The sequence below is a fragment of the Oryctolagus cuniculus genome, chromosome 9, assembly GCF_964237555.1.
Source record: "Oryctolagus cuniculus chromosome 9, mOryCun1.1, whole genome shotgun sequence".
NCBI classification, from domain to species: domain Eukaryota; kingdom Metazoa; phylum Chordata; class Mammalia; order Lagomorpha; family Leporidae; genus Oryctolagus; species Oryctolagus cuniculus.
Genome location: NC_091440.1, coordinates 25,760,763 through 25,774,737, shown reverse-complemented (window position 1 = coordinate 25,774,737; position 13,975 = coordinate 25,760,763). Strand labels below are relative to the sequence as shown.

Genomic DNA, 13,975 nt, shown 5'->3' with positions numbered 1-13,975 from the left:
AATTAAATGAGAAATTAATGATTACTTCCATGATGGAAGAACTAATAAATCTATAAAGATGATAATCCTTGGTATCTGGCATTGTAATTTTATGATCTCTCCTATGCTTTAATTAAGTACCCAGACACAAACAAAAGACTCAATTCTGGAATATTTTCCTTGTACGTTGCTATCAAGTCATCCTGGTGCTACATTAGGAAATTGTTGCCTGTGACAGCTATTTTTAAAAAAGTTTAATCTTAAAAAAAACTACAAAAGTTTAAGAATGGAAAATGTATCTTAGAATGACAACGAAAGATAAATACTGGGGGCCGGCATTGTGGAATAGCAGGTAAAGCCACCGCCTGCAGTGCTGGCATCCCATATGGGCGGTGGTTTGAGTCCCAGCTGCTCCACTTCTGATCCAGCTTTCTGCTATAGCCTGGGAAAGCAGTAGAAGATGACCAAAGTCCTTGGGCCCCTGCACCTGTATGGGAGACCCGGAAGAAGCTCCTGGCTCCTGGCTTCGGATCTGCGCAGCTCCGGCCATTGCGGTCATCTGGGGACTGAATCAGCAGATGGAAGACCCTTTCTCTCTCTCTCTCTCTCTGTCTCTCTCTCTGCCTCTAACTCTCTGTAACTCTGCCCTCTGCCTTTCAAATAAATAAATCTTAAAAAAAAAAAGAAAGATAAATATTGCAACAATAAATCCTAACCAATAGCCCTGAGTGCAGTTTTAATCCATAAGGTGAAACAAAAGCCAAGAAATAAACAATGGAATGAGTTTAATTTATAAAGTACTGGGGCCAGCATTGTGGTGCAATGTGTTAAGGCATTGTTTGTGAAGACCCCATGATGGCATTCCATGTAACACATCATATTCCAGTCTCAGTTGCTCCTCTTCTGATCCAATTCCCTGATAATGCCTGGGAAAGCAGTGGCTGATGAATCAAGTACTTGGGTCCCACCCATGTAGTAGACCCTGAGGAGTTGCAGGTACTGGCTTTGGTCTGGTTCAATCCTGTTGTTGTGGTCATTTGGGGAATGAACCAGCAGTTAAACAATTCTCTCTCTCTCTCTCTCCTTTTCCTTCCTCTTCCCTTCTCCTTTTCAAATAACTAGAATAAATCTTAAAAAAAAAAAAAATTCTACAGAAGATTAGTTTAGTATACATTAAGTAAAGATTTCAACAGTTTGCACCCCCATAGAACACAAAGTGAAATATACTGTTTGAGTACTCGTTATAGCATTAAGTCTCAATGTACAGCACATTAAGGACAGAGATCCTACATGAGGAGTAAGTGCACAGTGACTCCTGTTGTTGACTTTACAAATTGACACTCCTGTTTATGGCATCAGTAATCTCCCTATGCACCAGTCATGAGTTTCCAAGGCTATGGAAGCCCCTTGAGTTCTCCGACTCTTATCTTGTTTAGACAAGGTCATAGTCAAAGTGGAGGTTCTCTCCTCTCTTCAGAGAAAGGTACCTCCTTCTTTGAAGACCTGTTCTTTCCACTGGGATCTCACTCACAGAGATCTTTCATTTAGGGTTTGTTTTTTGTTTTTTTTTTTTTGTTTTTTTTTTTTTGCCAGAGTTTCTTGGCTTTCCATGCCTGAAATACTCTCATGGGCTTAAAATCTTCTGAAAAAAAAAAAAGAAGAAGAAGAAGAAATTATCAATTCCCAACTTGACTCGACTCTCACTGGGATTAAACATGACAATAGGTCTTATCTGATTTCAACATCATTTAAAAAATCATCTATTATTTTTCACTTTATGTTTCTGTGTGCTAGCAAACTGTTGAAATCTTTACTTAATGTATGCTAAACTGATCTTCTGTATATAAAGAGAATTGAAAATGAATCCTCATGTGAATGGAAGGGGATAGGGAGTGGGAGAGGGGAGGGTTGCGGGTGGGAGGGACGTTATGGGGGGGAAGCCATTGTAATCCATAAGCTGTACTTTGGAAATTTATATTCATTAAATAAAAGTTAAAAAAACATTCTAAACCACCATTGCTACTATGGACTTGGAAAGAGATTCTAATAGATAATTTCAACTATGATATGTTCATTTATTCAATTATTCATGCTTTTCATTTACTTATTTGAATCAAATTTTTCTTTACATCATTTTCATTCTATCTGAATAAATCCTTTAATTTTTCTTGCAGTGAAGTTTTGCTGATCATGAATTCTCCCCATTTTTTTTTTAGAAATAATTAATATTCTTGTTCCTTTATGAGTTGTGTTCTATTTCTTTTCTCTGGCTTGTTCAAATTTTTTTCTCTTTGTCTTTGGTTATCTGTAGTTTGAATATGAAGGCTTTGGGACACTTATCCGGCTTCATGGTCTCTGGTCATCCTGGACTTGTGGTTTAGTGCCTGTAATTAAGTTCAGAATGCTCTCTCCCATGATTACTCAAAAGTTTTGTTTCCTCTCCATATTCTCTTTTTCATCTGGAATTCTACACACATGAAGCAAAAGTCATAAATAGAGTCCTTGGATTTTCTGTTATATTTTTCACACAGTTTTCTCTTTGGGCTTCAGTTCCTGAAATTTCTATTCTTCAAGCCCACCAGTGTTTCCTAAAATTATCAATAGACAAAATACAATGTATTCAAGAACATATTAATGGCAATGTTTATTTCTATAATACAATATTTTTGGTTTATACCCTTTTCTTTTGATACTTTCTCAGCTAATGCTTATCTGTAAGTATAACTCCCATGTATTCTTGCATGTTGTCTAATTTTTACATTAGTTAAAATTATTTGAGATATCTTGTGTGTGAAGTCCAACCACCATGGTAGGAGTCTCCATCTTAAAGCTTGCTTTGTCTCTTTGGAGACAGAAGAGTTTGTTTCTGCCTCTTCATGGACCTGAAGTTGTGTTGTTGAAAGTCAGGCACGTCATATCAGATAGCAGGAATGAAGTAAAGGGAGTTTTAGAATAGAACAGAGTTGAGCTGCAGTCCATGTTTCTTGTAGTTACAGGTATGGCAGGCATCCACATTTTAGTGTCTTTGTTTTGGTCTTCCCTCATGTTTTGGAGTTTCCCTAAGTATTTTCACTCAGAGTCAGTTCTTTCAGATGCAATTTGCTCTAAGCAAATTATATCTTACAGACTTGGTAATATGTGTGGAAAGATTATTCTATATTCTGATTAAATATTGGGTCTGTGCTGGTCCTGATTCCTGGGACTATGACTTTGAGGAGTGATTTTTCCTTTCCTTGCTCACTGCTCCTTACCCCTTGCTGAAATGGTTCCAATGTTTCCTTGAATTTCCATCCTCTATTACTGTATCCCCTGTCTCTCCTTTGGGTGCGAGTAGAGATAGAAGTTTCTTTCGATATTGTGCTCTACTGACATCTTTCCTGTGGGCGAGCCATTTTTTAGAGAGAATGAGCTTGGCATGTTTCACAAAGATGTTCTTCACTTCCTTCTCCCAAGGTGAGGAAGGGGTTTTTCTGGGCTCTTTATCATGAGAGTCTGTTTGAATATCTAAAGGAAAATTTACGAAAATATGGGAACCCCTCAAGACTAAAAAGCCCAGCTTTCTTACTCTCAGCGTAGTCAACAATCATCTATAAATTATTTTTTAAAGATTTATTTATTTATTTGAAAGTCAGAGTTACACAGAAATAAAAGAGAGGGTGGTTCACTCCTCAATTGGCCAAAAAGGCTGGAGCTGCACCGATCCAAAGCCAGGAGCCAGGAGCTTCTTCCAGGTCTCCCACATGGGTGCAGGGGCCCAAGGACTTGGGCCACTTTGTACTGTTTTCCCAGGCCACAGCAGAGCTAGATGGGAAGTGGAACAGCCAGGACTCAAACCAGCACCCATATGAGATGCCAGCGTCACAAGTAGTGACTTAATCCACTGCACCCCAGTGCAGGCCTCCATAAAACTTGCAAAGTAGTCATTTATGTGTTTCCACTGTTATGTCTCCAGTGACTTTTGCTCATGGTTAGCATGCATCAATTGTCTATCTCTGAATTTGCTTATATCTCCAAATTCAGGAATGATGGCTTCCCTGTGATCTCAGTTCTCTGAAGGACCAGGAAAATTCATCCATTTTCACTTTGTGTATTTTTTATTCATATTGTAAGGACATAGGTGGTCGTTACCAAACATTCAGCATTCCAGAAATAAAACTGCAAGATTGCTCTATTTATTGTGAATGCAAAGCAAAACAGAAATACCAGCAAAGGTTAAAAAGCATTTGCTATTAAACTGAGTCTGAGTCTCTATTACTTGATTTTACATATACTTTAGGGTCAGTGAAGACCAATTTCATTGTTAAAATATGCAGATGTGAATATAATAGGGAAATCTGGTTACACCAAATCCTGCTGTAATCTCTACATTTTGTTCATGATGAAGTAATGCATATTTTTTTTTGTTAAACAAATTTTTACTATACTTTGCAAATCTCAGGGTAGCACCATGTTTATCGACTGCAACAACCAATTGACTAATTGGGGCCTTAACCTAGTGCTTAAGTTTGTATGATACTATTCTTACAATTATTTATATTTTTGAAAGATTCATTTATTTATTTGAAAGGCAGAGTGACAGAGAGAGGGAGGGAGAGACAGAGAAAGAGAGAGGGTTAGAGTGAAATTTCCAGCCCCTAGTTTAACCGCCAAATGGTATCGTTGGCTAGGACTAAGTCCAGACCAAAGCCAAGAGCCAGAAACTCCTTCCCAGTCTCCCTCATGATTGGCAGAAGCCCGAGCATCCTGGTCAAGTTCTGCTTCCTTCTCATGCACAGGATCTGGGAACTGAATTGCAAACATTAGAGGAACAGGCACACAATATGGTATGCCCAAGTCACACACAACTCTTACTCCACAATTATTTATGCATTTACTCTCCTATAATTATGTATATCTATCTGATATGAATATAAATCAGTTAATGTTTAATAAATTGTTTTTTGTCTCTCTAATATGTTGGTAAAGAAGGATTTTTTGTTTGTAGGGATATTTTATTTTCCTAGTAACATTTACTAAATATTTTGTTTGCTTCATATTTCCTTACATAGTTGACTCATAGTCTATGAATTAAAATATTCATATGTTTTTAGAGTAGGTAGAGAATTGTCCATGCATCCATTTTAACCAAATACCCATTTTGAAGTAATTCTTTGAAAATTAACTTTGGGAGCAAGTGTTTAGGACTAATGGTTAAAATGCTTGCACCCCACACTGGAGTGCCTCTGATTGAGTTATGGCTGTGCTCCGAAGTGCAGCTTCTAGCCAATGTGCAAGCCAGGGGAGGAAGGCAGCAGCAGTGGATTAAGAAATTGGATCCCTACCACCTAACTTGAAAAGCTGGATTGGGTTCCTGTCATATAGATTTTAAAAAATGAGCCGTTGGCACCACGACTCACTAGGCTAAACCTCTGCCTGCGGCGCTTACACCCCAGGTTCTAGTCCTGGTTGCTCCTCTTCCAGTCCAGCTCTCTGCTGTGGCCCGGGAAGGCAGTGGAGGATGGCCCAGGTCCTTGGGCCCTGCCCCTGCATGGGAGACCAGGAGGAAGTACTTGGCTCCTGCCTTCAGATCAGTGCGGTGCGCTGGCTGCAGCGCACCGGCTGTAGCGGCCATTGTGGGGTGAACCAACGGCAAAGGAAGACCTTTCTCTCTGTCTCTCTCTCTCACTGCCCACTCTGCCTGTCAAAAAAAAATAAAAAATAAATAAATAAATATTTGAAAATTCCATTTAAAATATTCAAATATATTAATTTGCAAATATATACAAATATCTAATATATGTAATTTTCTTTAAAATACAACAAAATAAATGTCCTTTTTTATCTGTGAGTTTGGGCAGTGAATTACATTCTGAATGAACAACTTGAGCACTAATTTTATCTCACTGTTATCATTGGATGATTGGTCTGCCTGCATACATCTTCTCCAGCCATTGGCCTCAAATAACTGTTTCCTCTGATCTCTAAGTACTGCAAGGAAATATTTCTGATGTCTTTTTATTTAATACAATCTGGGCACCGCACTGACCTGAAGGCAGGAGCCAGGTGCTTCTCCTGGTCTCCCATGTGGGTGCAGGACCCAAGGACTTGAGCCATCCTCCACTGCACTCCCAGGCCACAGCAGAGAGCTGGACAGGAAGAGGAGCGATTGGGACTAGAACCTGGTGTGCTGGTGCCATAAGTGGAGGATTAGCCTACTGAGCCGCAGCGCCGGGCCCCAAATTCACATTTTAAATGTCATATTTTATCTGAAATGTTCAACAAATATATACAGATTGAATTTAATATAAATTGTTTCATGGATAACTAAGTCACTGAATAATGCATAACGTCTTATAGAAATGTCATCTTTTATTTCAGAAAAATTAGTGATTTGTAAATACATATATGTATAACATATAAATGTATTTGTTAATCCATTTTTAAATTTTTGTATTTATGGTCAGTGCAGGAGATACAAAGTAGTTAAAAAAATAAAATATGTAGTTTACTTTCACTCATTCCCCAATGTGTTCTGAAGTAACACAATAGAAGAGAAAGAGCTTCCATATTCTAGATATATATGCTCGAAGGCATTATGTATTTCATACCATGCTAAATGTATCAGGATAAATAAATAATTTAAAATTTTATATACGGTGCCATTTTCCTCATGTAAAGACTAATCTAAGTTAATTTTAGCAGTGCACCTATTCATATCACTGTTGTGATGTTGAAATATTAATAATGTCCAGAAATACTCAGCTATATATAATATATATAATCAATTGAAATATGCATCAATTATGTACAAGAGGCTAACAAGTGTTTTTCAAACATGTATGTAGCCATCATCTTAATTTCCAACGAATTCCTTCATTTATGTCATGCTGTTTGTCCCCATCAAAAAGAACTACTAATTCTTATTTTCCTTCATTTATTATTTTTATTTCCAGCTGAAAATTCATTATGTTTCCATGCCTTTATGACTTTTTGATTTTCATTAGAGATCAGTAAGCTACTGGGAAATAATCATATCTTGGATACAATACAAGCAGGGTCTCTCTACCTGATTACATTGTATTGTGTTTTTAAATTAATATCTGCAAACTGAGATCAATTAAATACTTTATGAACAATAAATTGCATATAAATTGCTTTATGGATAATGTATTGTCATAAAGTATAATTTAAGAAAAACTTATCACTGCTTGGTTATGTTGAAATGGAATCCTGATAAATATTAACCCCTACAAATAGATTTAAAAAATCTGAAATGAAAGTTCTTTTTAAACTGCTGAAATATTAGGATCAATTGTCATGTCAGAGGATTCATGTAATAAATTAAACTATGCAGACTGCTTAAAGAATAACACAGTGAAAATATTAATGTGGGTGTCTTGAGTTTCTGGAACATTTTGCACAACCAGTACAGCTTTTGCTCTGGCAATAACATCTCTAATGCAAAATTAAAACCAAGAGTGCTCATTCCAGATGGATAAGATCAAGTGTAAACATATTTTCATACGTTGCATTTGAGAACAGAACATTGCTGAGAATGTAAAAATAAAACCACTTTTTCTAGCTATTCCTCAGTTCAAACTGAGTTCAGATCCTTCCTCCTAGTCTCCAATGAGCAGATGTTTCTAACATATTTGGGGGGTTTAACAACCATAGGAAAAGGACACCAAAGCCCTTTGCCAAGTGAAGTCATACTCACCTTCAATCCAGATTCTAAACGGGAGTAGATGCTGAGAGCAACCATCTAGATGACCCTGAATGACAGTCTGTCAAATTAGCAGACATATCAGCCTTGCAACTCAGCCTGGAGGCTAGCGCTGATAATTTGAGCTTAACGAAAAATATTATCTCTTTCACCTTTGGCGAAAGGGAATAAAACATCAAACATTAAGAAGCACAAACAATATTTAAAAAGAGGGCAACCATTTGATGTCAAGGCTAAGAAAGTGTTTGGGACACCCACCTCTCATATCAGAGTGCCTGCTTAGTCCCAGTGTCAATTAAGAACCTACCTTCTTGCTAATGTGCACGCTGGGATGCAGCTGAAACACATGTAATTTTGCCAACAACATCAGAGGCCTGTACTGAGTTCTGGACTCCTGGTTTCAGTAAATTGGAATGCAAGATATCTCTGTCTTCCTCTCTGCTTTACTAATAAATGAAAATTTTGAAAAATGCAGACAAAACTGTCATATACTCTATATTTGACTTCAACATGCCATGTTGTCATTTGTGCCAAAGATCACAAACGGCAAATTTTGTTTGGGCAATGTGAAACATTTAAAATTCTAGTCATTTGGGAAATCTTTGAAAATCTTGTTTATGAATTCATTAATTGTTCACTGTGTTTTTATTCACAACTATGTAGTAGAGGGGTATTCTCCCTTTTTTTTGAGCTTCCATGAACAACTACATAAAAAAGTATAAGCTATTAATGGCTGAAGCTTCTTGAACCATACTGACACGTAATCTGAATACAGATATGGACAAAAACAAAAATGTATGAATATCAGGTTTGACCAAACTGCAGATTTGCGTCATATCTCAAAGGTGTAAATGGATAAATGCTGATAGCTTAGTAAGTGAGAATGCTGAATACTGTATTTTTAGGCCTATGTTTAAGGCCAGCGCCACGGCTCAATAGGCTAATCCTCTACCTTCGGTGCCAGCACACTGGGTTCTAGTCCTTGTTGGGGTGCCGGATTCTGTCCCAGTTGCTCCTCTTCCAGTCCAGCTCTCTGCTGTGGCCCGGGAGTGCAGTGGAGGATGGCCCAGGTCCTTGGGCCCTGCACCCACATGGGAGACCAGGAGAAGCACGTGGCTTCTGGCTTTGGATCAGCGCGGTGTACCAGCTGCAGCGTGCTGGCTGCAGTGGCCACTGGAGAGTGAATCAAAGGTAAAGGAAGACCTTTCTCTCTGTCTCTCTCTCTCACACTGTCCACTCTGTCTGTCAAAAAAAAAAAAAAAAAAGACTATATTTAAGTACTATACTTTTAAAGGATTCAAAAGGACTGTATTTTTAAATGCTGAGTTACTATATTTTAAAGAATTTGGCAGTATGCCGTTAAATGATGAAGTTTAATGTTTTACCAAAAATACTGAAATTTTAGAGGAAAAGCTATAAGGATTTATGAAGAAAAAAATGGAAAATATTTTGTTACAATTATGAAACAAGATTATCTCTGCATATTTAAATGCTGAAAAACTAATATTTTTGCAACAGTGATATTTTTTCAACAGATTGATGTTAAACAGAAGTTTCAAAACTGGGTAAGAGAATTTAGTTTGAATCAGATTTGTCACTAAAATGCTTATGAAAGCTTTGGCAATTTAATTAACTTCTCTGTACTTCAGTATTATTATTTCAAATGGTAATGAGAATTCTGACCTCCAATATTTGTTGTAGGAATTCATGATTAAAGTAAGAGAAAAATTCTAGTGGCTAATGAACATGAAAAGAAAATGATTTTCCTCCTAGGAATACATAATGCTTCCTTAAAATTACATTTTAGTAAGAATACTTAACAAAATCCATGTAAAAAGTGAAACTTAAGTTAACTTAAATATTTAATAATAATTCCATATATTCATGCAAAGTAGAATAGAAATAATTAAATGTGAAACAGAAAAATATTCTTTTTCATTAATTTTGTGAAACTCCCACTCATGTAACTTTGCAAGTATGTATTAAAATGACTAATCAAATTGTATACTTTTTTCTAATATTAATTTACAAATATTACCCAAAAAGTAAATAAAATATTATTTTTGTTAAATATTGTATCTACAAGTTCAATTTCTGAATAAACTATTTAATGTGTAATTTTTAACTCTTGAAATAAAATGTACACACCCACACATATATAGGGTGCACTTTTAGAAATAAAGTCTTGAGTGAATTAGACAAAAATCTGACTGTTCAGTATTTCAGCTGGCTTTCGCATAGATATCAAAATATCAATTCTATGACCTATTTGGACATGCAAAGTGACTAATATTCCATGAAAACTTAAAAGAAAATGACAAGGTGGGAGGACTATTCAATCAGAAAACAATCAGTATAAAGTCACGTTAATTAAGATGTGATAGTAATATAAGCATAGATAAACAAGCCCATTTGCAAAAACACGTCTAGTGGTACAGTTTACAGGCTTGTTTGCACTCCAGAATTCAAGTTCTGAAGCGGAATCACAGGAAGTGGTAGTAGGAGGTAGAACCACTGCAGGAGTTCTTTGCGTGCTCCCCAGCGCCAGGGGAAGTCTCTGCATCTCCCTGAACAACTCGGGAAGGACTGAGCGCCATTCAACACCGGGCAGGACTCTGCAGCGCGATCGCACCTCCAGGGGCAGTGGCCCAGTGTGCGGAGCCTGGTCCCAGGCAGCTCCCTGCCTCGAATCGGGGCTCTCCTCCTGAGCTCCTCGCCTGTTCACGTGAAAAAGCTGAAGCTGTCTGAGCTGAAAGAGGAGGGAGAAGCGGGCCTTTCCTACCAGGGCCTCAAGGCCGAGCTCACAGAGCGCCTGCAGGCTGCGAGGCACTGTGGGGAGGCCGAGGGCCGTCTGGCAGTGGAGCCCTGGGCCTGCAGCCTGGACCTGGGCGGGGATTCTGCCGCGCGCTCCGGAGCAGGCCTGGAGCAGGAGGCTGTAGCCAGCAGCGACAACCAGGAGGAGTAGGAGGAGGAAGGAGAGGAGGAGGAGGAAGGGATTGCCGCCCTGGATGGCGACCAGATGGATCTAGGAGAGGAAAACGCGGCGGCGGGGGCTGCCCACTCGGGCCTCATGGAGGAGAAGGCAAAACAGGTGACCACATCATTTTCATCAAACTTCTCTCCATAATCTTCAGTCTCAGGGTTGCAGGTTTTTATTCCTTCCAGAGAAAATGCATAAGAGAATTCCTCACCTAGCAACATTCCAACTTGTGGTTCGTGACCAGCCAATCCGAGCTTCATGTGTGATCTATCTTTTCTGTATAAATGCCTTACAGGGATCTTCTCTGAAATCTTCATCTGAAAACAAACTTAGCCTTTTGACACATCAAAAGATGTCCTTCCTCCAGCCCCCAAAAGGCAAAGCTCTCCATAGCAATCAAAGCACTGAGGCGATCACTTGATAGTCTAAAATGAAAATCACAATTATAAGTATCTAGACAAATCACTGTATCATCGAAGTGCTCGTCTTCAACGTTGGGCTGAGGAGATTTGGCTCTGCTGTACTTATTCTCTTGAGTGCACTCAAAATATCCACGACCATTATCTGCCCTCAGGTGATTTTACGCCTCCTTTTATTATCATGACTTTCTGCTCTCTTCTGCTGTCTCCTGCCACCAGATCCCCCACCACCATCACCGTGAACAGCAAGGTGGGGCCACTGCTCTAACCCCACGGCCTCTTTGGCTGCCCTGCGCTGTTCAGGGTTGTTGCTGCAGTGTTGCCTTTAAAATCAGTAAGGAATTTCTTGCTAGGTGGCCACTGATCCCACATGTTCTCTGCCACAATTGTGCAGTTAAATTTAATTTTGGTCAAAAGGAAAAGCCAATTTTCCAATATCCGAAGAGTATATTTTATCCAGAATGTCCCCTGAGAGGGCAGAGTTAGAGGACAAGAGGACAAAAGGGTCCTGAAGAAAGATTGTGAAGTTGTGATAAAGGTTGGCTTGCCAGGAGCTGGGAGAATTACCTGGGTTATTAAATATGCAGCTAAGAATCCTGGTAAATTCAACATTCTTGGCACAAATACTATTATGGGTAAAATGATGGTGGCAGGTTTTAAGAAGCAAATGTAGATACTGCAAAACTGAGCACACTGGTACAGACAGCCCCACAGTGTCTTGGAAAGTTTATTGAGATTTCTCCTCTGAAGAAGAGAAACTTCATTCTGGACAAGACAAATGTGTCCGCTGCTGCCCAGAGGAGAAAAATGTGCCTCTTTGAAGGTTTCCATTGAGAAGCTTTTGTAGTTTCCCCAAAAGATGAAGATTATGAGCAAAGAACACAGACGAAAGCAGAAGTTGAGGGGGAAAACCTATGGAAACATGCAGTGCTCAAAATGAAATGCAGTCCCCAAAATGGCCCTGTTTTTCCCAGCTGAGGCGGTTATTCAAAGAGAGGGAATTACAACAGAGGTGCAATGTCCAGCAGAGGGAAGTATATCCAGGACATAAGAGGATGAGGAAACAATTGTGACAACAAAAATGAAATCAGGGCTTTAACCACCGGCAGCAGGGTAAATTCTGGGGTCAGAATCCATGGAGTCACCATTATCACCAAGAATATTATTGCATACCCAAAGAAAATGAACTGATGACTATTTCTCTAAAACCTTCAAAAACAAACAAAAACACTGAGAGTCATTAGGTCATCATATTAATGCACTTAGAAAATATATTCTAAACATCTACTCCCCTCAGGTGCTAGAAAGGAAGCAGAGAGCCTTAATCAGACACTAAGTCTGCTGGCATCTTGATCTCCAGACCTGTGGCAAATGGATTTCTGTTGCTTTTAAGCCACCCAGTGTATGTTATCTTCTTATGGAATCTCAAAAAGACTAAGACATCTGGTCATATGGTTTATCAACACAGCTTGTTTTGCAAAAGAGTGGAAGCAATTATTGAATTTTCACTTTTGGGTTTCATTCAATTGGGACTCCATATGGAGATAAATGAATTGCACATTTACACAAATTTAATTTCAGTAGATTAAAAATTATGTGTTAAAAGTATTAAAGATAAATCTTGATAATAGTGACATATTATCATATATTAGAATGATATTTTATATTATCAATAGTATAATAATAAGATACTATAGGTGAGGGTTATCATGACCTTGAGTGGACAGGTTTTTATTAAAAATTATGAAGGTAAATTTTACAAATTTTTTATATTAAATGTAAAATGAAAAAATAAATAAATGAGAAGCTCATTAGTAGAATAGGAAATACAAACCACCACGTAGGGGTGAGGCAAGCAGTACACATAAGCAGTTAAATTACTAAAATATAATATATAAAAATTTCCAGCAATAATGGATTAGGGATGTCTTTTTTCCCACATCCTTGCCAGCATTTGTTGCGTTTGTTGTTTGTTGATTTGTATATGTGAGCCATTCTATTCTAACTTGGGTGAGGTGAAACCTCATTGTGGTTTTGATTTGCATTTCCCTGATGGCTAGTCATGCTGAGCATTTTTTCAGGTATCTGCTGGCCATCTGAATTTCCTCTCTTGCAAAATGCCTGTTCAGGTCCTTTGCTCCTTTCTCAACTGGATTTTTTGTTTTGCGGTTGTTTAGTTTCTTGAGCTCTTTATAGATTCTAGATATTATTCATTTATCAACTGCATAACTTGCAAATATTGTCTCCTGTTCTGTCAGTTGCCTCTTCACTTTACTGAGTGTTTCTTTTGCAGTGCATAAGCTTCTCAGCTTGATGTGATCCCATTAGTCATTTTTGGTCTTGATTGCCTGTGCTTCTGGGGTCTTTTCCAAGAAGTCTTTGTCTATGCCAATATCTGGCAGAGTTTCCCCAGTGATTTCTGGTAATTTGATAGTAGCAGGTCCTAGATTTAGGTCTTTGATCCATTTTCAGTGGATTTTGTGTAAGGTGTAAGGTAGGGTTCTAGTTTTAGACTTCTGCATGTGGAGATTCAGCTTTGCTGGCACCATTTGTTGACAAGACTATCCTTGGTTCAAGAATTGACTTTAGCTCCTTTGTCAAAGATGAGTTGGTTGTAGATGTCTGCATTGATTTCTGGAGTTTGTGTTCTGTTCCATTGGGCTACACATGTGTTTTTGTGCCATTACCAAGCTGTTTTGTTTTACAACTGCCCTGTAGTATGTCCACAACCCAGATGTCCATCAACTTATGACTTGATAAAGAAATTATGGTGTATATACACTATGGAGTACTACTCAACTGTAAAAAAGTTATTAAATCCCATCTTTTGCATCACAATTTACGCGAATGGAAACCACTTTATTTAGTGAAATAACCAAGTCCCAAAACGACAGA

General features: G+C 38.3%; 1 pseudogene; it reads left to right on the top strand.

Annotated features, from left to right (window-relative positions):
- LOC103349130 (heterogeneous nuclear ribonucleoprotein U pseudogene) overlaps positions 1-12,058 on the top strand; it is a 194,990-nt pseudogene extending 182,932 nt beyond the window's left edge.
- The last annotated feature ends 1,917 nt before the right edge of the window (positions 12,059-13,975 follow it).